The sequence below is a fragment of the Falco peregrinus genome, chromosome 6 (assembly GCF_023634155.1).
Source record: "Falco peregrinus isolate bFalPer1 chromosome 6, bFalPer1.pri, whole genome shotgun sequence".
In the NCBI taxonomy this organism is placed as follows: domain Eukaryota; kingdom Metazoa; phylum Chordata; class Aves; order Falconiformes; family Falconidae; genus Falco; species Falco peregrinus.
Window position 1 is genome coordinate 79777337 of NC_073726.1, and position 26801 is coordinate 79804137.

The 26801-nt window shown below is 41.1% G+C and overlaps 1 long non-coding RNA gene across 1 annotated transcript; it reads left to right on the plus strand.

Annotated features, from left to right (window-relative positions):
- Positions 1-1539: 1539 nt before the first annotated feature.
- LOC129784813 (uncharacterized) lies at positions 1540-21784 on the plus strand. Its single transcript, XR_008747914.1, has 2 exons — positions 1540-2438; positions 21093-21784. It is a non-coding gene; the product is annotated as an uncharacterized LOC129784813 (long non-coding RNA).
- Positions 21785-26801: the final 5017 nt, after the last annotated feature.

A 26801-nucleotide genomic window follows, 5' to 3' on the forward strand; every position in this document is an offset into this window, starting at 1 on the left:
ATTTTTATGGACATTTTCACAGATTTTGCAGTTTCCCAGCATCAGATGTGAAAGCCATTCCTTAAATTGAAAGATGGACTATTCTAAAAGCAGTAGTTGTGACTACTACACCCCCAGAGTAATGCAACAGAAGGACATGGTGCAGTCATTCACAAACTGAATGTTGCTTTTCCCAATGTCAGGAGTCAATTGCATTGCATTTCACAGAAGATAATATGTTTGGGTTTTTCTACAAGGGGCAATAAAAAGCAGTGTTGTGGGGGATGGAGATTCCAGAGAGGTAACACAAAGCTTCTGTGAACCTCAGCGTAGCTTCACTGTTTCCAACCTGTCCATTTATATTGCCTTCTCTGAACACACAGCCATTGATACTAGTTGTGGCAGTGTGTTGCATTTTTGCTGGTAGACCTGCCCAAAAGAAGAAAAGTGGCTACAAAACATGAAGGGAGGAACAGATTTCAGTTGCTTTCTGCTCTCCTGTAATATGCTATTGGACCCAGGTGGGAACATTTGTCCATCCTCTGTGAACCTTCTTTGCAAAGTTTTGCATGATAGTATAAACTGCAGTGAGTTGGGTGAACTGAGCTAAATACAATGCTGCAGTAGTAGCTGGGCCTCTGACACTGGAATGCACTTTGGCTCATCTTTTAATTCTTTAGTTCTCCTTTTGCTTGTTTATCATTACCTCTTTTGCAATATGAGCTTGAAATCAAAATGCTCTTGCAGTGGATTTCTGTTGTACTTGACAAGGGCATACTGAGCATACAAGTTCCTTAATGGCTAATAGTATAAGTGGAACCTGAAGATGTCAAGTGAATACTTCTTATTTATGGCATGTGTGCAGAAGGTAAAGCTGTGATTTTAACACCTTCTATTTCAAATTCACTGGGAGTTATCCCCAAAAATAATTATCGGCTCAGGGCAGGTAGATGTGCCCTTCTGTATTGGTAATGTTCTGTGGGAAGGTCACCATTGTTCCTCCCAAATGCACCTTTGAGATTGGACTTTGATGCTTTGATGCTGTAATTACTTTGAGTCCTGTCACATTTAGAAATCATCTCTGTTGTCATCTGTTTTGAGGATGGATTTCATCTAAGGCTTTATTCAGGTGATTCAAACTTAATAATTATCTATGGTTTCATTTTGCAGGGTGGACCAAATATGAATACGTTTTCTTTAGCTGCTAAAACCAAAGTCTGTTGTGTTTGATATTGAACTCCATTTAGGAAGCATGTTTTGGGTATGCTTAGATTCCTTAAGGGATTCTAAGCCTAAGGACTCCTCCTAGTATGTAATTCCCAAGCAGGCTTTTCTATGAGATAAGAATGAAGACTCTCTTTTCTGATTACAAGGTTGCAGTCCTTTGCAAGCATAGTGGAAAAACTTTAGGTACTTACATTTTATTGTAGGTTTGGAGTTTTTTTACTGATAAATGTTTTGCCAAGTCAGTGTGTTTGTGAAAGATGTGCTCAGTTATTGAGAGTCCAAATTTTTTCTCAACAGCATTAGATGCTTCTGTTTGGACTTTGGCTTTTATTGTGGGGTTGGTGAGGAGGGAGGGGAGTATCTTGTCCTTAATGTCTCTGACCAGTTTTCACAGATGGGAATTTAATAACACTTCTTAACCACTCACAGGTGTCGTTAAGATAAATATTTGAGCAAACAAATAGCCCGGCAATACAGGAGTCACACATATGCTGGAATGCGGTGAGCACTCAAAGCTTCTGTCTGTCAGAATCTCTAGTTTCATGAAGGCATAGTTGAGTAGAAGAATCAGAGCTGACATTTAAAAATGAGATTTGCATGAAGCCGTGTTGAAATTGCTTCCTAGGAATTTCTGCAAAAGGCATTTCTGCAGAGTTTGTTGTTAAGAAGTCATGGTAGGAAATGTGCTAATTTTTGCTTTGAAGCATTTAACAAGAACCAAAACACAAATAAATGACATTTAGAGTCTGAATTTACTTGCAAAGCTCTACCATCCACCAAGTATCTGTTGGTGAGTCAGCCAGCTGTTTGTCTGTCCCTGTAAATCTGTGTGATGAAATATGTCCAAGACCAGCAAGAGCCGTGTATCAGGATGAGAATTGTCTGGCATGCCACCTTGCTGCTCCAGAATACCATCAAGATGCTCAAATAAAAATGAGCTGGGACAATGTAACAGCTGGCCAAGACGAGCATGGGAACGAAGTGTGGTGACAGGAGATGCAGAAGTGACTCGGTATGTTGGCATTCCTTTCTTTTCAGGGGAAGGACATGTGAAAGGACTAGTCACCAACAGAAAGACCCTCTCATGTTCTATTGTGGTGAAACCTCCAGCCTCCAAATAATACCACAAGTTGTGTGCTTCCAGATGTAATTGGTGTATGCGCATTCTCACACTGCGGGAATTAGATTCAGTCTTCTCACCCCACAGCCCTGCTTATTTTTTATTTTCAAATGTAAGTTTCTGGTAAGTTGCTTTTCCTTTTGGCATTAAATTGTATGCAGGCTGAGATTCTCCTTTTGTGATTGATTAACTGAAACTCATTGATAAATCTTTAAAATGAGAAGGTCTTCTAATTTCCATAGATTGACTGCACTATGGGATTAAGAGACTCACCTTGCACCTCTAAGTGTCTAAGCTCAAGCTTTTAGTTTAGGGTAAGCAAAGCTAATTCCAGGGAAAAAGTGGAACAAAGGAAGAAAATAATAGTATTTCTAAGGGAAAAAAACTATAATATACAATAGGGGGGTTTATCCATCTGTATTTAACATGAAAGCCTGTGTTGATTAGGGGCTTTGTGAAAAGTTGATTTTCCAGTTCAGCAAAACTTTTAGAAAAAACACTTGTTTCAGGTCAACTGCAGCTAGTTTCCCTCCCTCTTGCTCATTAAAATGAAAAGCAAGTGTTCCCACTTCATTCAGCCTTGAATGACCTGTTTGATCTAAAGCAGAGCTTCTCGCAGAGCTAGGTCCTGGTCACCAGACTCAGAAGGATGCTTAATTTCTGTGGTTCGGATGGCTCTTTAGGTCACATGTAATTAGGCCCCAAACCAAGGAATAGAGTCTCGGTTCCCACCCCTAGATGGATGTCTAACCAATGCCATGTCGGGGAACGTGGAATAAGTTTTCATCAGCCTCTTCTGAGGAGCAGCTTCACTTTATATCAGGTATCTGTTGAGCCACAGAGTGAGATAGGATGTCCATCTGTAGCTGATGGAAAGGGAAGGTCAAGAAAAATCTTTCGCCAATTATATAAAGTAGAACATACAGCAACAGTATTACCTGAATGGGTAGAAAGGGTCACTAGGTTAGATTCACTGTGGAATAACTTTTCCAGGTGGTCATAAATTGATGGTTTAATGACAATGTTAAGGCAGGTTTCTTTTTTCAGTAATACTTTTGGTTAATTTTGTTATGCGTTTCACTTCTCAGTATAGTGATCTTCAATGCCAGTAGGGCAGCTTCAAAAATAGAAGGGAGAAGGGGCAGTGCATCAAGGAGTGTGTCTGACCCTTAGCCTTAAGAATAGTGTCATGGAGTCTCAGAGCTTACAGAGCAGGCCAGACAACATTTTTATGGTCTTTTATGAAAAACTTGCCTTCTGCAAGTTTGGAAAACAGATCTCTGCTCATCTTCATGATGAAGCAGTGGTGCTGAGGTGGTCTTGTCACATCCAGATCCTTTGCTCTGGATGCTTTGGGTGTGATCACATGGGTTTAATATTATGCCTGAGAAGGTATGAGATCATATTCTGATCTCATACCATCTGTTTAACAGATGGATTTGTATGGTAAGGGTAACGGTTAAAAACCTGGCTCCACTTAGGTCAGTGGTATCAAGATTTTACCCATGATTGGAGGGGAGGAGGAAAAAAAAATGTCCAAAGATAGGTTTCCTAAATCGCTGCTGGGAAAGCCTGTAGGCTTCAGAGCCTCACTTATTTACTGTTCTGTCATTTGGCTGATAGTTATTTGTGCTTGGCCCTTGGGCAGCGTATTTGATCTTTATGTCTAAATCTGTATGTTTATTGATGCAGACTGTTAAAATATGTAACTGTTGGAAGATATGGAGGAAATATTATTAACTTAGCTGGTATTGATCAGATTCTTGTTTGTACATATCTGTTCTGTAATGAATCTAGCACAAATATCAATTGCATTTCTTGATAAGTTTAGGTGTTCTATTCACTGGACTAGATCAAATGGTTAGATTGTTTTCTTGTCAGCTGAATTTGCCTGTTTTCTTTTCTCCTCTTTAAACTCCCAGCAGCACATAAATCATCCCTGGATTTCTTTAACCCGCAGAATACAATTGTTCTACCCTCACTGAAATGTTAAAAGTAGTTTGTGGACTGGAACGTGGCTGGGTGGGGCACTATTCAGTTTCCAGCCTAAAATCCAGCAATGGCTTCTAAAATACAGTCCTCGATAGATTAAATCCAGCTGTTGCACAGGTGCACTGAGGCTCTGCAGCAAGAAAGTTTTCCCACTTATAAACTTTTGCCTATGTGCGTCATTAAACCAAGATATTTTTGGTTCTCAAATATATACTTTTTGTTTTTTTGATTAGGCAAGGCAAACGGTCTTCATTAAAGCCACAGACAGCAGAATGGTTTCATCTAAATTCATCCCTGCAATTGCAGAAAGACAAACCCAAGTATCATAACACTCTGATTCCTCCCTGTCCTGCTCATTTGACCGTTCTTATCATTGGGAGTGAAGCCTGCAAAATTTCAGTTGTTTGTCTAATTTGACACTTAACATCCAGTCTACACTGACATCGTTTATGTGGAGTTACATTTTACAGGTTTTTTGTCATTGGCTCTGCAAGAGCCATGATATCGCATTAGGAAATGGCCTAGGGAGTTGATTCAGTACAAAAATTGTTTTAAAGAAGTAGGACGGCATATTTATCTGAGTGGTTTTATGTGCAGAGCCAGGCTTCTCTTGCCTCTGAAGTTCAGTAAATGTGTACAATAAACAGAATTGCTTTATAGCCAGGAAATACTGACTACAGTGTATAACTTACACATGTTTACTGCACTTGTGACTGGAGTGCTTTTGTTAACCGTCATCTGTAATATGTGATTTTTCCAACACTGCAGAATGGCATGTCCTCCTCTGTAATGTAGTTGTTGCGAGATACACAGACATATCTTAATGCACCTTGGAACAGAACATTACTGAATTTATCCTCCAGAAGATTCTTTCTGAAACTAAACCGATTAATCAGCACTGAGGTTGCTCTCTAACCTGTCCCGCATCCTGTGAATTTATCTCCTATCCTTCTGAGCAGTGAAAGAGGGGGCTGCTCAGGAAATCCAGGCAGTCGCAATCCCGTTTCTTCTTACTGACTCTAGCTGGAGGTGTGGCTGATAAACAAGGGGAAGGAAAAGCCAACGAGCTCCCCTACCTTTTCTCTGAAAGATAACTCTTCCAATGTATGTAGCAGCTGTGAAGTGTGCAGCCAGTAGTGGTGGGGGTAATTGGAAGCTTTGCCATAACCTTCCTGGCTTGAAGACAGAGCTTGTCATGTACAATGGCTCTTCCTTGGGTTGCACCTACAGTCTGGAGGCATAAATCTTAGCACTTCCATAATGACAGAGGATGAAGAGAGGTTGCAGCTACCTATTGCCATACCACTACTTACTGCCTTTCTGATTATTGGCTTGCCTTTGAACAGGATAGGAGGAAAAAGCACAAGCCTATGAACAGGGATCCCCTTGAAACTGCGTATTTTCCTTTAGATGCTTTCCTTGCTGCTTCTCTAAGGTTATTTAGAATCATAGAAACTTCAGACAGTTTGGGTTGGAAGGGAGCTTTAAAGGTCATCTAGTCCAACCCTCCTGCAATGACCAGGGACAACTTCCACTAGATCACATCGCTCAGAATCCTGTCCAGCCTGACCTTGAGCGTTTCCCGGGACGGGGGGCATCTACCACCTCTCTGGGAAACCTGTTCTAGTGTTTCGCCACCCTCACTGTAAAAAAATTCTTCCTTACATCTGGTCTAAATCTACCCTCCTTTAGTTTAAAATCATTATCCCTTGTCCTGTCACAACAGGCCCTGCTAAAAAGTTTGTCCCCATCTTTCGTCATAGGCACCCTTTAAGTACTGGCAGGCTGCTATAAAGTCTCCCTGGAGCCTTCCCTCTCCAGGCTGAGCAACCCCAACTCTCTCAGCCTGTCTTCATAGGACAGGTGATCCAGCCCTCTGACCATCTTTGTGGCCCTCCCGGGGACCTAATCCAACAGGTCCATGTCCTTCTTGTGTTGGGGGCCCCAGAGCTGCATGCAGCACTCCAGGTGGGATCTCACCAGAGCAGAGCAGAGGGGGCGAGTCACCTCCCCCAACCTGCTGGCCACGCTTTTGATGCAGCCCAGGATAGCGTTGGCCTTCTGGGCTGCAAGTGCACATTGTCGGTTCATGTCCAGCTGTTTGTTAATTTTGATTAACAGTATCTCATTGTATATATACTATACATACAAGGCACTCCCATAGGACAATCTGTGTTTCAGCTCTCATACTAGCCATAACGATTCCCATGCTGAGTCACACCAAATGTCCTCCTGGCGCAGCATTTTGTCTCCAGCATAGGCTTTAATGGGGGCCAGTTGTAGCGCTGTATTTTCCCACAACACCCTCCCAGGTTCCAGCTGTCGAGGACTTAGGTACTTTCTCAGTCAGAGGTTGTCTGCACTACTGTTTTTAATAGCTGCTGACAGATGTATTGTCCATGGATTTATTTGGAGTCCTTTTCCTTTTTTTTTTTCTTTTTTTTTTTCTTTTTTTTTTTTCCTGTAGTCTAAATCCCAAAACCCCAGATATTGGTGAGGTCCACAATTAAATTACGTGTTCTGTGAGAAAGTACTTCCTCTGTTTCTTAAACTTACTATCTGATCATTGCATTGGATATACATTTGTACTGTATTTGGAAGCAGGCTACTCTAGTAGCAGACTTTAATGGGATCCAAACAGAAGTAAGTTTACCATGCCGATTCAATTACAAGTCTAAGACCTATGTACTACAGATTGTTGAAGATCCTGAACATACTCCAAAACATTTTACAGTCACTGAAATTCATTTACTTCTGAGTTGAAAGTGACAGCATAGCAAGATGTTGGCAATCACAAAGATATATCAAACAAAAAGTGCATGTAGGTCTTCATCAAGCTGTCATTGTCTGAATTGGAATTTGGTGCAGAAATTCCATCTGGTAATTTATATTCTTGCAGAAAATATCATTTTGAGGAATTTAATGCTCAAAAATAATCAAGGCTTCTGATTAATTTTCATCCAAAAATAAATGCTTTAAACAATATTATGAACTAGGGAACAGGAGCTTGCTAATGGGGCTGGTCCTCTCCTTGAAAGCATTACAGCGTAAGGCTTGCTTAGGTTCAGGTTCTTACATTGTGCTGACACTTTCTGAGGTGGACATGGAAACAGCAAACATGGAACTTAAACTATGTAGAACCTCTGCTCTTGTAGTGAAGAGGCTTTTCAGAGCCTTTTGTTTTAAGGACATTTTACTTGTTTACCTTGCTCTGCTTTCTTGTGTTCCCAGTTTCAAATAGAATAATATATGATTTTTAACTTTCACTACATTTACATTGATTTTTATTTCACTGTTTGCATAAATTCATTAATCTTGTTGCTGAGAATGAACTGTTCTACCTTTCCTCAACTGATACATAGTTGGGTATCAGCAAAATTCAGTGTCAGAAACCTTACTGGGAAGTACATCTGTGACTTAATCACAAATAATTTATGGTCATCTGTTGTTCCCTACTAAAATAATCCTAAAATAAAAATGGTTATCAGTAGCCATCTAATAATCCAATTTCTCACTCACAACATCAAACTAACTGGTTTTGTAGACTGAAAAAGAATTTGGCCTCTCACAAAAAGCTGAAGTCTCTGGGGAAATCTATGTAGGACATCCCTTGAAGGTGCTAGGCCTTCAGATTTCTTATGTGAATCAACACTACCAACTCTTGTCTAAATGCCATTTTTCCAAGTACTCTCCAGTCCCCACGTATGTTTTGATTGACTTCTCCAAGTTAATCAAGCCCATGATTTGTTAGATCATTTTCAGAAAAAGTTACATCCTGGTGCCTGACCCTCATGAGTGGTGACAGCAAATCATGATGGATGTGAAAAGCTGGGCTAAACTGTGTTTGGTCCTATTCTGGGTTAAATTATTAAATTATAATAGTGTAATCTGTAAGTGACTCTATTACCTCATACTAATACTTTCCAGTTTGTGAGATGTCCCTATTCCCGGACAGATTCATAGGGTAGCTGTGCTTCAGTTGTCCTCTGACTGTCCCCTCGCCTATGGAAGTCAGGTGTGCTTTTTCTGTGTCCTTTTTCAGTGCAGATACCTTAAGGGTATTTCTTTATTTCTGATTTGTTTGCACCCTTTTATTTTCTAACTCTGGAAAAGTTGTTTTCCCATTGCAACGTACTAACCCACCTGTTCTAGGAACACTGGAGTAAAGATCCTCTGGGGCATTTTTCTTGGAAATGCTTGTAGGCTTTGAAAGGTTTCCCTTTTCTATCAGGTATTTTGTGTCTGTTATAGTATTTTCCTGTGATTTTAGCTTTGAGTAAATCCTTTAAATTTTTTTGCACCATCAAAACCATCACCCCCTTTATAAGGGGCTGGAGAGCTGGATTTTGATCCAGCTCCACAACTGACATTTTGCTGTAGGTTTTAGATATTAATATTGTGAAATTAAATGAGTAGATGAAAACTATTGTAGGAACGTGTTCTTTAGATTTCTGTATTATGCAATAGATTTCACCATATGAGAAAGCTGTCATCAAGGTATCATGTACATTGAACTTGAATTCTTCAGAAATCCATCTATAGAAAAAGCTGTGATAGCATCAGAGAAATAGATACCTTTAAATTTACATTTATGAATGAATGATAAAATCAGTGCCATAGTTCTCGTGTGGGCTGTTTCTTTGTTTTTATCACATTTTACTTGAGCATTGGAGTGGGGGCTTACTTTTGAAGATGATGTGGGTCACTCCATTGTCATCCTCCTCCTTCATTGCTGATATTCTGCTGAGATGCATGTGACATTTCACATGACTCCAGCCTTGCTTAAGGCAGACCACAAACTCAGGAAAACAAATTTTATATTCATTTATGTGGTCCTCCAAAATACAAGCCTTCTATTGCAGTTGTGGTAGAAGGAGGGGGGGGGGGGGGGGGGGCGAGGAAAGAAGAAAAAAGGCGATTGTTCTGGTTTTATTTATTAAAAGCTGAGATTTTGTAACATCACCTGTAGCCAGTGATGAACCAGCAGCACAAATGATTGAATTCAAAGCATTCTGCCTGTAGCTGAAGTGACATCAGCTCTCACAGTGCAAAACTCTGTTCCTTCCCATTTAGTTTTGCCTCAGATTCTTATATGGGAGAAAAAAATCTAGTCTAAAACCATATGTGAACTTTTTTGGAAAGTTGGTGGAAAGTCCTCTTAGTTTCTTGTATTATGGGAAAGCACACTCTTTTGCTGTTGTAATCTGCAGCTTTGGGACACCTGAACAGAGAAACTTGTTCTTAAAATCTGTCTATACACGAGTGTTTCTACTTCATTTTGTGTCTCTATATTTTCAGAGCAGCTGAGAATGTAAGTTTTTGTGTGTATATCTAATCGAAGGAAAAAAGCGCAACAGAAGTGAAAGACCAGGAAGACATTATTTGCATTTTTTTTGTTTTACTTATGTCTTCTTTTTTTTTTTTTAATATGGTAAATGTAAAATCTGTACTCTAATCTAAAACTCACCTTTATCTCTGACATGCCTTATTTTCTGTATTTCCCTTGAGGTCAACAGTATCAAACTTTTTAATATGCCTTCGTACAGAAATATTTTTGTACAACAGATCATTTTTGCTGAAGTGTTTGCTCAACCATTGGAACAGGCTGCCCAGGGAGATGGTGGGATCACCATCCCTGGAGGTGTTTAAAAAACACATAGATGCTGCGCTTAGCGGCATGGTATAGTGATGGACTTGGCAGTCCTGGGTTAATGCTTGGACTTGATGATCACAAAGTTCTTTTCCAACCTAAATGATTCTATGATTTCTCTTAACAGCTATTTTCTGTGGGGATGATGGGAAATTATAATGCTAACCATTTAATTTGAAGTACTGTGTCTGAGATTGGTTCCTCTGTCATTGTTGCTCATTATGAGGTTCTCATCAGATTTTTGTAATAAGATGTGAAGTTGCTTGGTTCAAAAATGTATGAGTTTGGACAAACAACAAATACATCCCTGTTAAGCTAGCAGTTAGTTTATATTGCTTGTCACTGGACTTCTTTGTGTCAGGTGCTGTTCAAAATTCTCCATGTAGCTGTAGTGTTACGCTTGTTATGGCCTCTGGTATTCCAGTCCAGGCTTTCTTTTAAGCAAAATTTCCAGTTCTGCAGGATTGTATGGTGGTTTCTCAATGTTGACAGAAGTCCACTAGGATGCAAACCGCTGAACTCATTTTCACTGTGACCTAAACCAGAATTTAAACTGAAGTCTCTGGAGGTGAAAAGTTAGACTACTAGCAAGTGATGGGCAAGCCTCTAATAGCTTGGTTCAGATAAGAATCTAAAAGTTTAACTTTTTTGAAACCATTCTGGTCCAGAAATCAGCCTCCTCGTCCTGTGAGAGTAGGCTGCTTTTTCTGATTTATTGCATAACCAGATTGAGACTGAATTTCTGAGACACCATAAATACAGCTTTTTTCATAATGCTTTGGACTAAAACCAGTAAGTGAAGATATGAATTAGAACAAAGCAAAAAAATAACTCATGTTTTGAAATCTTAAGTACTGGATTTGTTTTTCAGAAAAAAATCATGTTTCCTCTTATTCTTAATTTTGTTTTCCATAATAGTTAACCATGATATCAGAAAAAAAGAAAACACAAACAACTCTGGTCCTCACTCCAGTGGTGGTTGGGACAATAAGGACTGGGTTTAAATAGACATTAGAAAAATAAATTAATAGTAAAAATAGTGAATCACTGGGACAGGAGTGCCTGGGAAATTGGTGTAATTTCCATCACTGAAAATGAGAACTAGATAAAGGTTTTGAAGAACTGAAAAATGTAGGGCTGGTCCTGTCCTAGTATGGGAGTGTGCATTAAATGATGTATTCAGATTTCTTCCAGCTTTATGATTCTGTGATCACTTGTCTCATGCAACAGAACTCTCAGGTATATTAATATTCATGTGAAAATAACTCAGTGAAATTTGTCTATTAAAGATCACTCATGATTTACTTTATTTGGAATAGTTTAGCAGACTTCTCCATCAAAAACATGGCAACCTTTGCTTGCTGGGGCTTCCCTTTGGTCTCCCACAGCACCTTTGCACAAAGCAGTTGGGAGACGTTAACTGACTCGTATTTATATCCTGCAACTACTATTCAGATTTTAACTCCAACATGGTGGTTTATTTCACATGTTAGAATACACAGGGTGCTCCCACTTCCCTTATTCTTGATACTTAGAAGCTGAAATATGTGTGGGAGAGACATGCAGAGGAAGAACTGATGATGTGAGAAGTACAAGATATGACTACTGGAAATGGTGGTTCCAGTAGATGAGACCCACTCAGATAATAAAAATGTGAGTCAGCTCTCACTCATGTGCTAACATGGTAAAAGTAAAATTTTCTCTGACCAACTGTTTTTGAATTTTCTACATAAACACCATGATGCATCAGGATATATCTAAAAATAATTTTTCCTCCCCCCAGCGGATATATCCACAAACCCTGAGCAAAACCACTCATGCTTCTCAAACACAACTACTCTGCTATGAAGCTGTGGGTAAGTGAATGGGCTTGGTTAAGACGAGTTTCAATCAAACTTCAGCTAAAGATGAGAAAAAAAAAATTTATAGAGTGCTGGTTCCAAAAGGGAAGCTAAGAGCTGAATGTGCCACCATGACTCCTTCTCACTACCATTTAAATACAGTTTTGCCAAGCCTCACACTGTTCATCGATGAGATGTATTTCTCTGAGCTCCTCCTTTTTTTGCTGGTTGCTGCAAGTGCTGTACCTCTCTTAGTGCTGCTGTTTGGCTTTCCAAGAACTATTAAAACTGCTCCTCATCTGAGCCTGGTAGTTTCATACAAAGATTCCATTCAGCTGAATCAGCACCTAGCAATAAGGTCACAAGGGATGTTAGTTTTGCAGTGGTCAGCTCTAGTGGGAGCTAGGTGAAAGGAGACTGGTAGATAGTATTTGGAGCTGAGACTGGCAGAGGGAAAATGATGCCATGCTGGAAACCAGGACACAGGTTGGTTTTTACATTAGTGGTTTTGCTTTTTAGTAACCCACTTGTAAACTTGTATTGACCTAATATTGATCTATTATATTGATGTATTGCTGTTTAGTTCCCTGAGATAAAAGACATTCTGACTGTCCACTTCCCGCTGTCATGTTAGAGATGACTTGCAGTGCACATAGATGATGGTGCATCTACTGGGGGCCATATGGCTGGGGTTTTGGGGTTGACTGTGGAGCTGACTATACACAAGAGAAGGAGCAAGGATGGGGGGAGGATGAGACAGGGCAGCTTTGAAGTTTGTCATAGCATGGAAAGCCTGCTTTCTTTGAACCACTGAAGTCAGTGGCAGGCTTTGCACTGACCTCTGTAGGATGGGGACCATCAGGATGGCAAAATGTACGAGCTGGTCTTGAACAACATAACCTCTGCAGAGTTTAGAGTGGTTTGTTTTAAGCTAGACATAAGCAGTTCAGCTGCCATAGCTTCACTGAAGAAACTGGTGCTGGTCTCTGTGGAGTCACGGTGTTATATGCCAGCTCACAACCTGTCATGTCATGCGAGCGGTACAGCACTGGGCATCTCTCCTCCTGCGGTCTCCCATGCCAAAACCTGGGTAAGAGCCCAGTAGTACTGGGGTTTTATCAACCCAGGTGATAAAGTTGCCTCTTGCATTCTTCTTATGTCGTGAAAATCTGTATTTCAGAAGTTCATTACCCATTCAAAAATGAGCTATCATGACCTAAATGAGGTAATAGCAGGGATCAACTTGGGATTTTCAGAAGTCTTCTGTGATGACCTAATCCTGCTCACATTTAAGCCACCACGAGGTCTGAACTGAGTTAGTTAGATGCAATATTAAGTGCTTTCAGAAATGCCATCCTAAGTACAGAAGAGTTAGGGATATTGATGTGGTACATTCTTCAAAAGAAATAAAAAAACAACAAAAAACCGCATTTGACATATGACTTCGACTAATCTTGTCATTTTATGCAAACAGGCATTTCACAGATATGTACAGTTTCTACAAAGATAACTTCAACATTAAAACTTGAAAGATTAACAATAATCTTTAACCATTTAAAAAGTATATTTTTGCTGGCTGGGTTTTTCAAAGCAGTTTCTGAATTTTAAATATAAAATAGTAATTGTTGCATGGATTTTATTTTGCCTTAATCCTTGAGTGCATAATCCTGAAATAAATTATGAGCTAAATCCCCTGCAACCAGAAATATTCCTTTAAACTCTAGGGATTCAGCCAGCTATAGTTATATTTATGCCAACTAGCCAGATGTATTTAAAAGAAAGAAAATTATATTCTAAGTAAAATAAATTCAAAACTCTTTACCATAAAGTTTAAAAAATAAAGCTAAAAATCAACATAGACTTTTCCCACAACAGCACAGAATAAATATGAAAAAAATACGTGTCAGATGGGATCAGAACCAATGTTTGTGCATCGCAGGGTATTGCCTCAGCAAGGACCAGTGCAACGGCCTGGACTCACAGAGGAAGTGAATGGGTGCAGGCATTTTATGGTTGATGGAGGCATCTCCTCTCTCGTGCAACACTGAATGCTGTTTTGGTCAAGAAACTGCAATTTTTGCAACTTCCAGTGCTTGGCAGAGTTTCAGGAAGCTCTTGTTTGACCAAAAGCTCTAAATAACAAAGAAAAAAAAAAAAAAAAAAAAGGAGCACAGGGCTTGACAAGGTCGATTCTGAGTGCAGTGAAGCTGGTGAGAGTCTCCCCCAATGTGGCTAGGCATGTAAGTACTGGGATCTACACACACAGCTGACTCCTAATAGTGATTTACAAACAGGGATTTAGAACTGTCCTGAAGTTACATCCTCATATACATGGTGGAACCCTAGTTTTCTATCCTTTTTCCTCTGCCATCGTTTCCTTGCATTATCTTTTCAATATGCCTCCGTTCCCCCTGCCCCTGCTGCCTTTTCCCCCTATCTGTTGCCATTTAGCATTACATCAGCAGAAAATCCCCGCTGGAGTGGCTTCCATAAAGCAGCAAGTAGACTCAAAATCAAGGAACAGTTTCAAAGATGGATTTGATGTGTTCCTGTGAATGTATCATAACGATAATGAGGGTTTGGAATACATCTATGCACACCATAGGGGTAACCTCATCATTACCCACCCATGGCAACTCAGATCTCGAGTGATCTCATTCCATATCCTCAGCACAGTTCTGGCATGTTCCCTCTGCATGGAGGGGGGGGATAGAGAATGACCTCCCTTTGAAATCCTAGATGTATTTACATGAGAACATGCCAAATGCATTAACAAGTGGTGGAGTGAAACCCCGCGTGAGTAAACATGGTCAACCTAAACACGTGTAAATAAATCTAAAATTTCGGAGGATGTCATGCCTGCTTTGATTTACACCACGAACAATAGAAGGAAACGTCAGGCCAACGAGAATCTGTTCTATTCATTTCTTTTTAATTGGTGTTTTGTCACAGCATAGCACACAAAGCTCTTGGGGGACTATTTTGTCTCCTCTTTGCAAAGTAAATTTAGTTCAGGTGACAACCCTGTTTCATTAGGACTAATGCGATATTTCCTTGCACATAGTAACAGCTTCTGGCAGTGGCTGTTTAGGATGTTGAGCTTTCTGTCTGCTTATCTCTCTCCTCATCTGCTGCACTGTTGCTCAGGGAAAAAGAGAAGGCTGCTGCTACTAAGCTGGAAGCAGATATTTGGCTGAGTGCTTCCCTGGTTTTGGATGGGTGTTCCTACTTTTAGCAGCATGCCTAGACTTTGAGAGGTACCTTATGATGAGTGAACAGCTATATGAGGAACTTTCAAACTTTAAATCGTATCCAAGGAACCTCCGGTAATAAGGGCTTCAGCTTATACCCACAAGTGGTCCTGCGGGAAAACTGGTCTTTGGCTTTTATTTCCTGAAAGGAAGGATTGTATGGCAGTGTTGGGGCTTCGGGGTCTGTATAATCAAGGCTCGGCATGATGAATTTGATGTACTGGCATCTGTTCTGTATGCTTTGTAAGACTTCCAATAAAATATGAATAAAAAAGAAATATGCTTCATATGTCTATATAGGACATATGGCAGTTAAAGCTTTTGATATGGCATTTTTGTTGAGTTAAGAGGGATATGTTAGAACACACATAAGTGGCATGGTTCTTCCAAAAACAAAAAAGGCCAGGGAAAATTTAGGAAGGCAATCAGGGCGGGTCCGACCTTTTTTAGGATGTTTTGGGGGACAAGGGGTTGCTTCAAGCTTGAATGCACCTTTGAAGAATCTGAAGCTCCAGGCAGCATCATGTTACTGTATATAACCCTTTAAAGAGGGCAAGGTGTGAAAACAAGCCAATAAATGTGTGAGGGGTGAAGGAAGATTTTTACAGATGAGAGTCAAGGTTGCCAGCTTTTCCCTACCACAAAACCCCAACGTCCCTCTCCAGGAACTCGACCCAGAATATTATTTTTGGATAACTGCCTCTGCAAATCAGTACAGTGCAGATGAGGGCCCTCCCCCACAATCCACTTCCAGCCCCCCTATGAGTGCAGAAATGGCAAAAATAAAGGACGAGGCTGGAGTCTGGGCAATTTTGGCCTGTGATGGATTTTCCAGCGCTATCAATGTGCCCTGTCTTTCCATAATGAAAAATAAAAGCATCATTAGGTAAATCAAGTGTTTCCTATCTTGCTTGTGCTTTCTCTTAGAGCAAAACCGAACGGTAGCTTTTTCTTGCTCATGCTTTTTCTGCAGCTGCTTCCCTGGATGCTTCTTGGGGCTTGCCTGCCGGTGCTGCAGGCCAGCTCTGGTGTGGGGCAGACCCCAGGGAAAGAGCCGTGGTGGGAGCTTTGCCAGGAGCCTCCCCTGATGCTCAGAGGTTGCATCTCAGCCCAGACCTCACCCTTGGTCCTGCAGCTGCAGGCACTGGTATGTATGTTACTGCATGATGCACAGAGCCCTGTCTGGAAACAGAGGGAGTTTGGGTGACCCCTCAGAGGAGAAAGCCCTTTGAAATCTTGGGGTTACACCCATAAAGCAAAGGGTTGTTACAGTTTTCTGCACAGGAACTCTCGAGATGTCATTTGTAGGTTTCTGAAGGAGTTAACAGACAGAATTGAAAGAGAGAGCTCTTTCCCCTGGAGGTGGTCCAAGGAAATATTTGTGGAAGATACTTCACAAGCAATGGGTAGCTTATGAATCCCCTGCCTCAAATTTAAGAGACATGAATTGAACAGAAGATGAAATGCTTTGTAACATGATTTGGTTTCAGTCATTCAAGCTGATCATGAGCTACCCACTGTTCAGAACGGCTGCTTGTGAGAGCAGAACAGTACAGTTGAAGAGTACTTATTCAGTGCATGGGCCTGGAAGAAACAGGCTTATCAGCAACCTGCACCTTCCCATTGGAGAGCATCCTGTGGACCCAGAACCATGACATCCCTTCCACATGGTGTGTGTGTTTCTGCTCCTGCTGAATCCTCCAAGCCTGTGAAACATCTGAGTTCATTTTGCTTTTCTTCTGGCCCAGAAGTGTCCTCTCCTGCACCACAGCTGGGATTTAACTCACTGTAACAGCACCAGCCCAAGTTCCACAATTACAAACCTTCTCCTAAGGACAAAGACTAACGGCTGCTCCTACTTCCCAGTCCTCTTCAGTGTACTGGTGGGCTGGAGCCAGAACCCTTTGAGGGAGAGGAACAGAATTTTCATTTCTCGTTCAGAGTAGAAAAAGAAAGAAATCATAACTAATTTCTAATGGTGCAGTACAGCTAAAGGAGGAAATTTTGTGCAGTTTGGACTCTGCTTGGAAAAGGCAGTTGTTTTCTGGGACTCATCTAAGGATCCCTCTTCCTGGGAAACCCATCAGAGCCACCAGCCTGTGTGGACTGCTGTGGTGAAAGGGGTAGTGAGATGAATTATTTTCAAGAGAAAGGGAGACATAAGGTGCTCAGCTGATGCAGAGCAGTACAACTGGTTTGGCAACCTAAGTTATGTCAGCTCTAAGACCTTTTATTGATGGAAGCAGACACTTCCACAAACAGGTGAAAAACTGTGCGAGGTGAGAGAATCCTGCATGAAAGAGATGGAAAGGGACATAGAAAATGTTTCACAGTATTTCATATTGAGGCAGAAACCACCAACTCATGGTACCTGTTGGGGTAATAGATTCTTAATGCCTGGTCAGAGGCCTCTGGATGTCACAGTGCACATGCACTCACCATCCATTCCTGGGACAACTCTCCTCCCTACAACCATCTTCCAAGAGGCTTTGGTAGCGATGACTCCTGGCTTTGCTGGTGACAGCTCAGTATCACATATATACGATCCCATGAAACCAAAACATACTCTCAAAGAGCTCTTTTACTCCAGGGCTTCCACTTCAGGAAGGATATTAGATTTCAAAGCATATTTACATATTTACTATAACTTCCAAGAGCAGGCTTTTTAAAAGGTTATAGCAACATCTGTGTGCCTTTGATGGGGACAATTCCCCTCATTTACGTTCCCTAGACTGTTGAACTCCTGAATCTTACAGAAATTTTAAGCATTTTAAATTTACTAAGGGTTTTATATTTTTTTGGCGTAAGAGGTTAGAAACCAATTGGCTGCAGAGTATTCATAGATGAAACTAATGGTAGAGCAGTGCACTCTAAAGACCTCAAAGTTATGCTTCTCAATGTGTTTGGTAAAGTTAAAGAAAAAAAAAGAAGTCTGACTATATCTGTGGTTCATACTGCATTGTGTGTGGTACACAACAACACAAAGGACAAAGTTTTCTGGTTACTCCATAGCAATGAAGTGGCAGAAAGATGTGGAAGAAATTCCATAGTCAAGTAGCTTTGTGAGTCCTTTGTGGGATCTTATGTGTTCAGGAATTGTAATTCTAATAATAATATGATTGGATTAAAAATTTGAAATCCAAAGTATGAAACTGGGAGAGTTGAACCTTGGAAACAAACAGAGATTATACTTTCTAGCTATTTTTTGCAGCCATCTAGGTCAGTAATGTGTTTTTCTTTAAAAGTTAAAACCCCTTATTCTTAGTGGCTGTAAAATTTATCATCATCAAATACTATGAAAGATATCAATGCAACTCAATAGAAACAGAGTAATGCCAGGAAACCTTGCTTGTTTCACTGTCAGCTGTGTAGTCCATGTCCATCTGAATGCAGAAAAGCATTTTATAAGAATTTATTGGAGTATGCTAATGTGACAGTATTTCTATGTGATTTGAAGAGTTACAGTAATATTACCCTCTCAAAAAAATGAATTATTTTGAAGTCTGTTAATGAAAAGTGACTGCATTAGTCTTATCTTCAGCTCAGCTGCTGTCAATTTGTTGTTGGTAGCTTAGCATAAACTTTGGGAAAGCTAGTGTTAATGTTGCTTCCACACTTGCCAATTCATGTGCTCCTTGGAAACTCTGGCTTTCAGCATGATATGGCAGAAGACCAGGATATTATTTTGGGAATTACAGAGGGACAGAGTAAATAAAGCTGGACAAGTTAGGTTCAGCAGTGAAAGGCAAAAAATAGCCTGGGTCAGCTTTTTTGAGGTTTCACCATCCCTTTTCAGTGTTCACATCTGAAGCTCCCCGAGACAACTCATTTTCAGCCAGCCTGCTTAACCCCAGAGACACAGGTATGGCTCACAGCTCCCAACAGACATGGGAGATTTGTGATCCTCCAACCCAAATCCAGTTTCACTGGCACTGAAGGGGGATTGATGCTTAATTTATAGATAAGGACACTATCCAGACTCTTGATCTCTCTTCTGTCCCTTAGGGGTCTGGTCTTCTTAAAGCCATGAAATGGAAAACCCTCAGCTTTTCTTTTACCCCATCACCCCTGCCAGCCCACCCTGGCGCTCAGCTGGCACATACCATGAGGGCACCATATGGACCCACATTCCCAGTGAATCTCAGCTGTCCAGCCTTATATGAGGATTGTTTTAAGTTAGCACAGTATAGACAGCAAGAAAGATGCTAGTCCCTATGTGCTGGCCTTAGCTGGTGGTAAGATTGTATTGGATGGTGCTGAGTGCCGTGCAGCACACAGTCTTGCATCTATGTCTATTTTATCTTTTTCCATATTTTCCTCAAATAGGTATGCAGAAGAACTCAATTGATTCAGACCACTTGGCATCTGTCAAACTGCACACAAGCTTTCCAAGTTGGGCTTGAAGGGTCTTTAGGGTGGGGAAGAGAGACAGGGCTGGAGGGTCCATGAGCTTTGGGAAGGTATCTGATCTTACAGCAAATGCGCAGCTCGTAAGACAGTTGTGCTTTGATGTCGAGGAGCAGCAAGAGCAAGAATTGGAGAAATGTGAATCCTAGTCCTGGTTCTGAAGCTAACTGCAAATGCTCGGAGGATGGATTAGGTCTCTGCTCCTCACTTTGAACAAGAAAACCATGACATAAAAGTATCATTTAGATTCACGTTTCCTAGACCTGTCCCAGCTTTAAAAAATATATGGCTACCAGACCTCACGACTTCTCCTAGTTTGATCTTCAGGGAAGTGGAAAAAGACTTGAATATTTTGTTTATTTGTTTGACAAATTCTTTTAGTGAACATGGACAAATATAGATATCTAAACAATGCAGGAAGTCAAGTTAAATCCTCCTAAATATTAACCTGCTAGAGAAATTGCAAATATGTTGGGTTTATGTTGATATGCATTAAAGCAAAAGCAGAGATAAAAGTGGGGAGGAGAACCATAGTTCTTAGGTTTTAGGTCTACTTCTAAAATATGTTTTTAAGTGGCAGTTCAGAGCAAATGTTTATGTTTAATTAAAGATGTCTTATACATTGGAGTATTATATCTACCACACATAGAGCATCTTCCCAGTTCTAATGGCATAGCTGGATAGTTGTGGAGTTAGAGCATTAGGTATCAGCAGAAGACAAGCCTGCTCTCAGAAGACATGCAGAGGGCTATTAATAACTTGTCTGGGGAGGAGGAGGAGGTTCTCCTTTCACTCATGCAAGGCATCTCTTTTTGTCCCTTCCAGTACCTTTGAAAGGAGCACAGGTAATCCTGTGTCTTGCAAAGATCCGAAATATTCAACAACTGAGATTTTCTAGTCTACTTTTTCTTGTAATCACCTTTTTATTCTAAAAAGATCGAAGAGGAGAAGCAATTTTTGTAATATCTGAACAAAGATTGTTTGTTTGGTACAGCTAGAGTTCTTTATCCCACAGCTGCAATTCTTTTAAATAAACAAACCCTTGTGTTTCTGTCCCGTAGAAAGAACCTCTATCATTTTCTGTAGGCTAAAGCATCTCATTTGAATTATGTTGGGGATTAGCCTGGGAAACATTGTGCAAATGACTGAATTTTTTTAATTTTATTTTAACAGATCAAAACGCCTTTTCAGTTTATGAAAGCCTTTTTCCCATAATTGATATTATTCCTTCCTTTGCTTTTAAGTCCTTAGAGGATTACGAATGTCAGTATTAGAATAAAAGGAAGATTGCTTTAGATAATTTTATGTGCAGGGCTTCGTTCCAAAGGAACCAAACTCTGATGGGGATCTTTGAGAACACTGGTAAAGCGACATGATAAAAATAAGGTGGGGGTGAAGAAGACCAAAATGGGGGAGGGGAAGGAAGAAAAATCTACAATTCAGATTCAGCAGAGTTTTCCAATATAGCTGACATTCCGCACTTTGGGGCATTACAATCCATCTGGAATGTTTTGATGCTGTAGCATAACATTGTTTCAAGATTGTTTTCACTTTACACTGGTGATTTTTTTTTCCTGACTTCTCTGAAGCTTTCCAGTAATTGGAGTAACACAATGTTATCCTAGATTAACACAGGACATGACTGCAGGGAACCGAAGGCAAAGAGACTACATCCCTAAGACTGTAATGTTGAATGCCACAGTTGTTTCCTGACTCAGAAATGGAAGGCAAAACTTTGAAGGACAATTATTAGCTTATAAAATCATATTACGTCAGTCCCACGAGAGAAGATGTTATTCCATATCACGGAAAGTTCATGCTTAGCAAACCCCACCTACAGCTAGAACAGGAGCGAGCCATGGCTGTTTTAAAAGTGGTTCTTCTTGACCTCAATTTATGTCCATCTTGATGGCTGCCCTTTAGTACTTCTCAAAGACAGCATCTGAAGAATGTTTCCTCTCATCTCCACTACCTGTGCCTGGCAAAGCAATGTCTGAAAAGACTAACCATACCAAAACACTGCTGTGTGACAAAGCAGGGTCTGAGGGTGATGAAGAGCATCACATGGCACAGAAATATTTTTTATATGACCAATCCAACTGCAGAGAGGACACAAATACATTTAGCCTTCTCCCAGTGGTAAATCTTCATGCTTCTTCTAAAATGCTGTTATTTCATTGTAAGTAGAAAGGGTCATTTCCATGCAACTTCTCTCTCTCTGTGGTGTTGCCAGTGCGAAAAAGACTTATTTAGCAAGTGGAAATGAGTATTATAGTGCCTTGTTCATCAGATACCTAAAATAAAACATAAGAATAAACATGCTTTCCTCTTTTCTGTGATGTAAACGTTTAGTAATTCTTTTGAGATGAAATGCAATATAGTTTGAAATCACACTTCCCATTAAAAAACTACAGTGAAAAAGCTTGTAGGACACCTTTTGCCATTAATGTGAGCATACATATAGGAAATATCCTAAACTTGTACCAGTCAGCCTACAGGATTTTGTTGGCAGGCAGTGATCAAGATTAGTTTTCCTCCAACATTTTACTGCTGGCTAAGAGTAACAAGGGGAGAGGCCAGGATGTGAAGGAAATCTTATCAGCATAATGCAGCTTCCTAACAGCGTACATCCTCCTGAATGTCCTGAATGATAAGGCTACTCCAAAGCATAGATCTTTGGGGATATTTACATTTCCACTTTTCATGGGGGACTTCTGTCAGGTTATGTCTAGCCCATCCAAGCCAGTCCAAGTCTGAGTGACAACAGTAGCATAAAAAGAGCAAGTTAAGATTCTGTTGGCCTTTGTATAGCCTTTGGCTGCTATTGTGTCTTGCGCACACATCAGTGTTAAGGAGCCCGATGGAGAGGAGCATAGTTTGTCTTGTGGGGACATTGCTGTGCAGATCTTGTCCACTGTCCTGGAGACTTAATGATGGTCAAGGTGCTGCCAGTGTCAAGCAATGTCGACAAGTCAGCCAGCCCCCACGCAGTGCAGCCCCTTTGAGGTGGGAGTGGGTCAGTCACAGCAGTTGTTAGACTTGGTAGAAATGCTCCTTGTTTCCCTGGTAGAAGTTATCCGGTAGGACCATGGGGAGGCCAGGCCTCTGTTTGGAGTCCAGTTACCAACTGAGAGTGTTGAGAGTTCAGCTCGGTTACCATTCTTGGGAAGTTTCTGCCTGACTTAGTTGTCCCGAAGCTGCAATTTCCAATTAAAAGAAGTGGTGCTGTGCAGTGATTGTTTTGAGGGGGAGTAGATCAGAAGTCAGGACGCTCATTAAGAAGTGAAATAGCTGGTTTCCAATCTCAGCTTCATTAGAAATTTTTTTTGTAACCATAAAGGTCATTTTCAAGGTATAGTGGTCAAGACAGCAAAGTTAGCCTAGGAAATTTATCCTTAAATTAACGTAGCCCCAGTAGGAGAATTTGCACAGCAAAGCTTTTATCCATGCATGTTATTCCTACACTACTGTATGGGTAGGTACTGGGCCATATTTTATTTTCCCTTGGGCTGAGGTGCTTTTTCCTGAATATTGGTAGAGAAAATTGTGGCTAAATAATGCCCCTTCACTTATTTAGCCACTTCAGGTGTTGATACCGTTAAATTTGCAGAATGTTGTTGGGTTTAGCAGCTGAAGAAGTGTCAGTCTAAACTCCAGAAAAGCAATGGGATTTACTCTACAGTAAGTGTAATAATCCAGGCTAACTTTAAAAGTTAGTGTCTCACAGAGTTAAGGTTAAATATATGATATATTTTAAAATAGGTCATTATGATGGTAGAACATACATATATTAAATGGAAGTTTGGAATCCCATTCTGAAGTAATATGCTACAGTCCAGAAATACTTAGAAAATTGATGAAGTTATGGAACTGTGATGTGGCACACACCTACTTCTGGTATCATTTAGAGGTCTTGTAAGTATTTCCATTAGACCTAGCTTTGTACCGTGCAGACATCTCTTAACATTTTGATTCTGTGCCATCTGGTTTTACCCAGCTACTTGCTTCCCAATGAGCAAATTGTGTGACTGGTGGAGATTTAAACTGTTCATGACAACTTGAGCAATTGCTGCCAAATGATGTGGAGTTATAATCCAGTGGATAGGCATTCTTGTCAAGATCTTTAAGCCCACAAATGAAAACCTGTAATTCTAATTTGCTATTTAGGAACATGAAAACAAGATCTATGTTTTCCATAAAGCTGTGCCTGCACCTGATATCTCCTGTCAGAAGATGCCTTATACTCCAAGTCTTAGAAAACCAAAGCCAATTACCAAAGTGCTCAAATAAGGGTTTAGGAATGGAAAAGAAGGCACCGCTTTGGGAAATTTCATCTCTGGACAGAAGGAGCCTAGCATAAAACCACCCTGACGATGAAACAGTGCAGTCTTCCCCAGAAGAAGTGAAAGATGGCATGGAAGCTGGCCAGCATGAGATCAAAGCAGTCATAGCAAGGCTGGAGAGAAGTCAGCTGCAGATGAAAAGCAGAGATAAAAAACTGCATATTTTTCTCTGAAGCCCTGTGAGCTTGTATTCATGTGGGTAAGTATCACTGATTTTCTAATGAGTCACTGGAGCAGCTGAAGCAAATGATTAAATCAAGAGTAATTACATGTTGCAACAAAACACTAAAGGAAGTAGGGTGTCCTCAGTCTCCCAATGTCTTCAGACAAAGCCCCTTCCGCAAGGTAAGCACTAACAAGACAAAAGCTACCAGCTCTGGTCCTAGGGTAGTTGGGGGGTATTTGCTGGTTTTACAGGTTTTACAGGGGACATCCTTCTGGCCTTAGGACCTGGTGGTCTCTGCACTGAAGAAGTGACTTGAGTGCATGGTTATGGCCCAACGTTAAACCTTCTTTTATTCCTGTGCTGCCTAGTAGGAGTGGGGAGCAGAAGCCAGGTCAGTAAGAGCAACAGCAAGAAGAATCATTTGGATATGTGTCTCTGATGACTGGCTGTGGAACTGAGGAGCTGTTAAACCCCCCTACAGCCAAATAAGCAATACAAGGGGTGAACTTTTGTCTCACTGGCCTTGTCTATTAACACTTTCACAAGTTTTAATGTGAAGTGTTTCTTCACATTAAAGAAGAAATGTGAAGAAATTAAAGAGTTTAACTCTTTCACAAGTTTTCTGGTCATAGAATAAGCTTGGATAGATTGTTACAACCACAAAGTGGATGTTTTCCAAAGCCATCATTGGGCTAAAGTTCTCCAGGAATTGCCCAGGTTGTGGATGCCCTCTAAGGCTCCTACCTTTTCCATGGCTAATGATGACTCAGATGAACTCTGTTCGTCTCTCTTGCGTCAGAGAGTTGTTTCCACGCTCACCTGCTTTGCTGGATCAGAGCATAAGTGACTTCCCCTGCAAATCTGTCAGAAGACAGTGCACAAAATTTGGAGTACCTCGCACTCTGCACTTCCCACACCCCACTGGCAAAATTGTTTCCCATTTTGCTGAATCACTTTATGTCATTTACTTCAAAGTAGTTTTGCAGCAGTTACACTGGTCTGCACTTCAGTATATGCCTTTCATTGGTAAGAAGGAATGCAGTTCTAAGTAGCATCGATCACAGTAACTGTAGTTTTATGCTTAATAATTTACAGTTGCTTCATGGCTGCAGCTTAACATGCAAGAAGGACTGGATATAGGGTTCTGGGTGGGAGGTTGTTTTATTTTGTGTGCAGCTTTCAACAAATTAGAAATGCAATTCCTTGGGGACTTCTTCTCTTTTCTTTGAAAGGTGAGGTTCATTTCAGCAACTGGAAAAACTTAGATTCAGTGCCATCATGTAGAGTTTCAGTTGAACAAAATGATGCCGTTGCCTTGTATATAATTATAAAAAGACCACATCAACCTATGCAAGTGTCCTGTAATGTCATGATTACAGTGTTAGACTCATACCAACTGAAAAATACGACTAATTGAATATTAGAATATTCCTTCAACTATATGTTTGGCTGTCCACATAGATACAGGCAGTCTGTTAAAATGCTATGTCAATTTGTACTATGGCAAGCTTGGAAGTTTTCCTGAGAAGGAAAGGGGAGGCTGAAAGTGCAGCCTTTAGCATGTGCTGTGGTATCACCTAATCCTGCGATCTCATCAGAGCCTGCTCGTGGGAGAAGCAATGGGAAAGAGAACCCCAAAGGAACACCCAGGCAGCACAGGAAGGTGCTGCTGGTAATCAGGGCAAGGGCCACTTTTCCAGCCCAAGCCCATGCCTTGCTCTGGCATGAAGTGTCATCTTGTGGCAAGAGGAGGTCTGTTTTGGGTGGTGGGAGAAACAGAGGTGCCGGTTGTCAGGGCACAGCTTCTGTAAGTGTCTTTTTGCAACACCTTATAGAACTTGAGAGCCATAGAATCATGTAGGTTGGAAAAGACTTTTAAGATCATAGAGTCCAACCATTAACTTCCAAGTCCACCACTAAACCATGTCCCTGAGTGCCATGTCTACATGTTTTTTCAAATACCTCCAGGGATGGTGATTCCAGCACCTCCCTAGGCAGCCTGTTCCAATGTCTGACAACCCTTTCAGTGAAAACATTTCTCCTAATATCCGATCTAAACCTCCCCTGGTGTAACTTGAGGCTGTTTCCTCTTGTCCTATCACTTGTTACTTGGGAGAAGGGACCGACACCCACCTCAATATAAGCTCCTTTCAGGTAGTTGTAGAGATCAATAAGGTCACCACTCAGGCTCCATTTCTCCATGCTGAGCAACCCCAGTTCTGTCAGCTGCTCCTCATAAAGCTTGTTCTCTAGACTCTTCACCAGCTTCACTGTCCTGCGTTAGACATGCTCCAGCACCTCAGTGTCTTTATTGAAGTGTGGGGCCCAAAACTGAACACAGCATTTGAGGTACAGCCTCCCCAGTGCCCAGTACAGGAGGACGATCACTCCCCTTGTCCTGCTGGCCACACTGTTTCAGATACAAGCCAGGATGCTGTTGGCCGCCTTGGCCATCTGGGCACACAGCTGGCTCACGTTCAGCCAGGTGTCAGCCAGTACCCCCAGGTCCTTTTCCCACCAGGCAGCTTTCCAGCCACTTTTCCCCCAGCCTGCAGCACTGCAAGGGGTTGTTGCAACCCAAGTGCATGATCCGGCACTTCTCCTTGTTTAACCTCATACAACTGGCCTCAGCCCAGCGGTCCAGCCTGTCCAGACCCCTCTGCAGAGCCTTCCTATGCTCAAGCAGATCAACACTCCCAGCTCAACTTGGTGCCATCTGCAAACTTACTGAGGGTGCACTCAATGCCCTCGTCCAGATCATTGACAAAGATATTAAACAGCACTGAGCCCTGGGGAACGCCACTTGTGACCGGCCACCAGCTGGA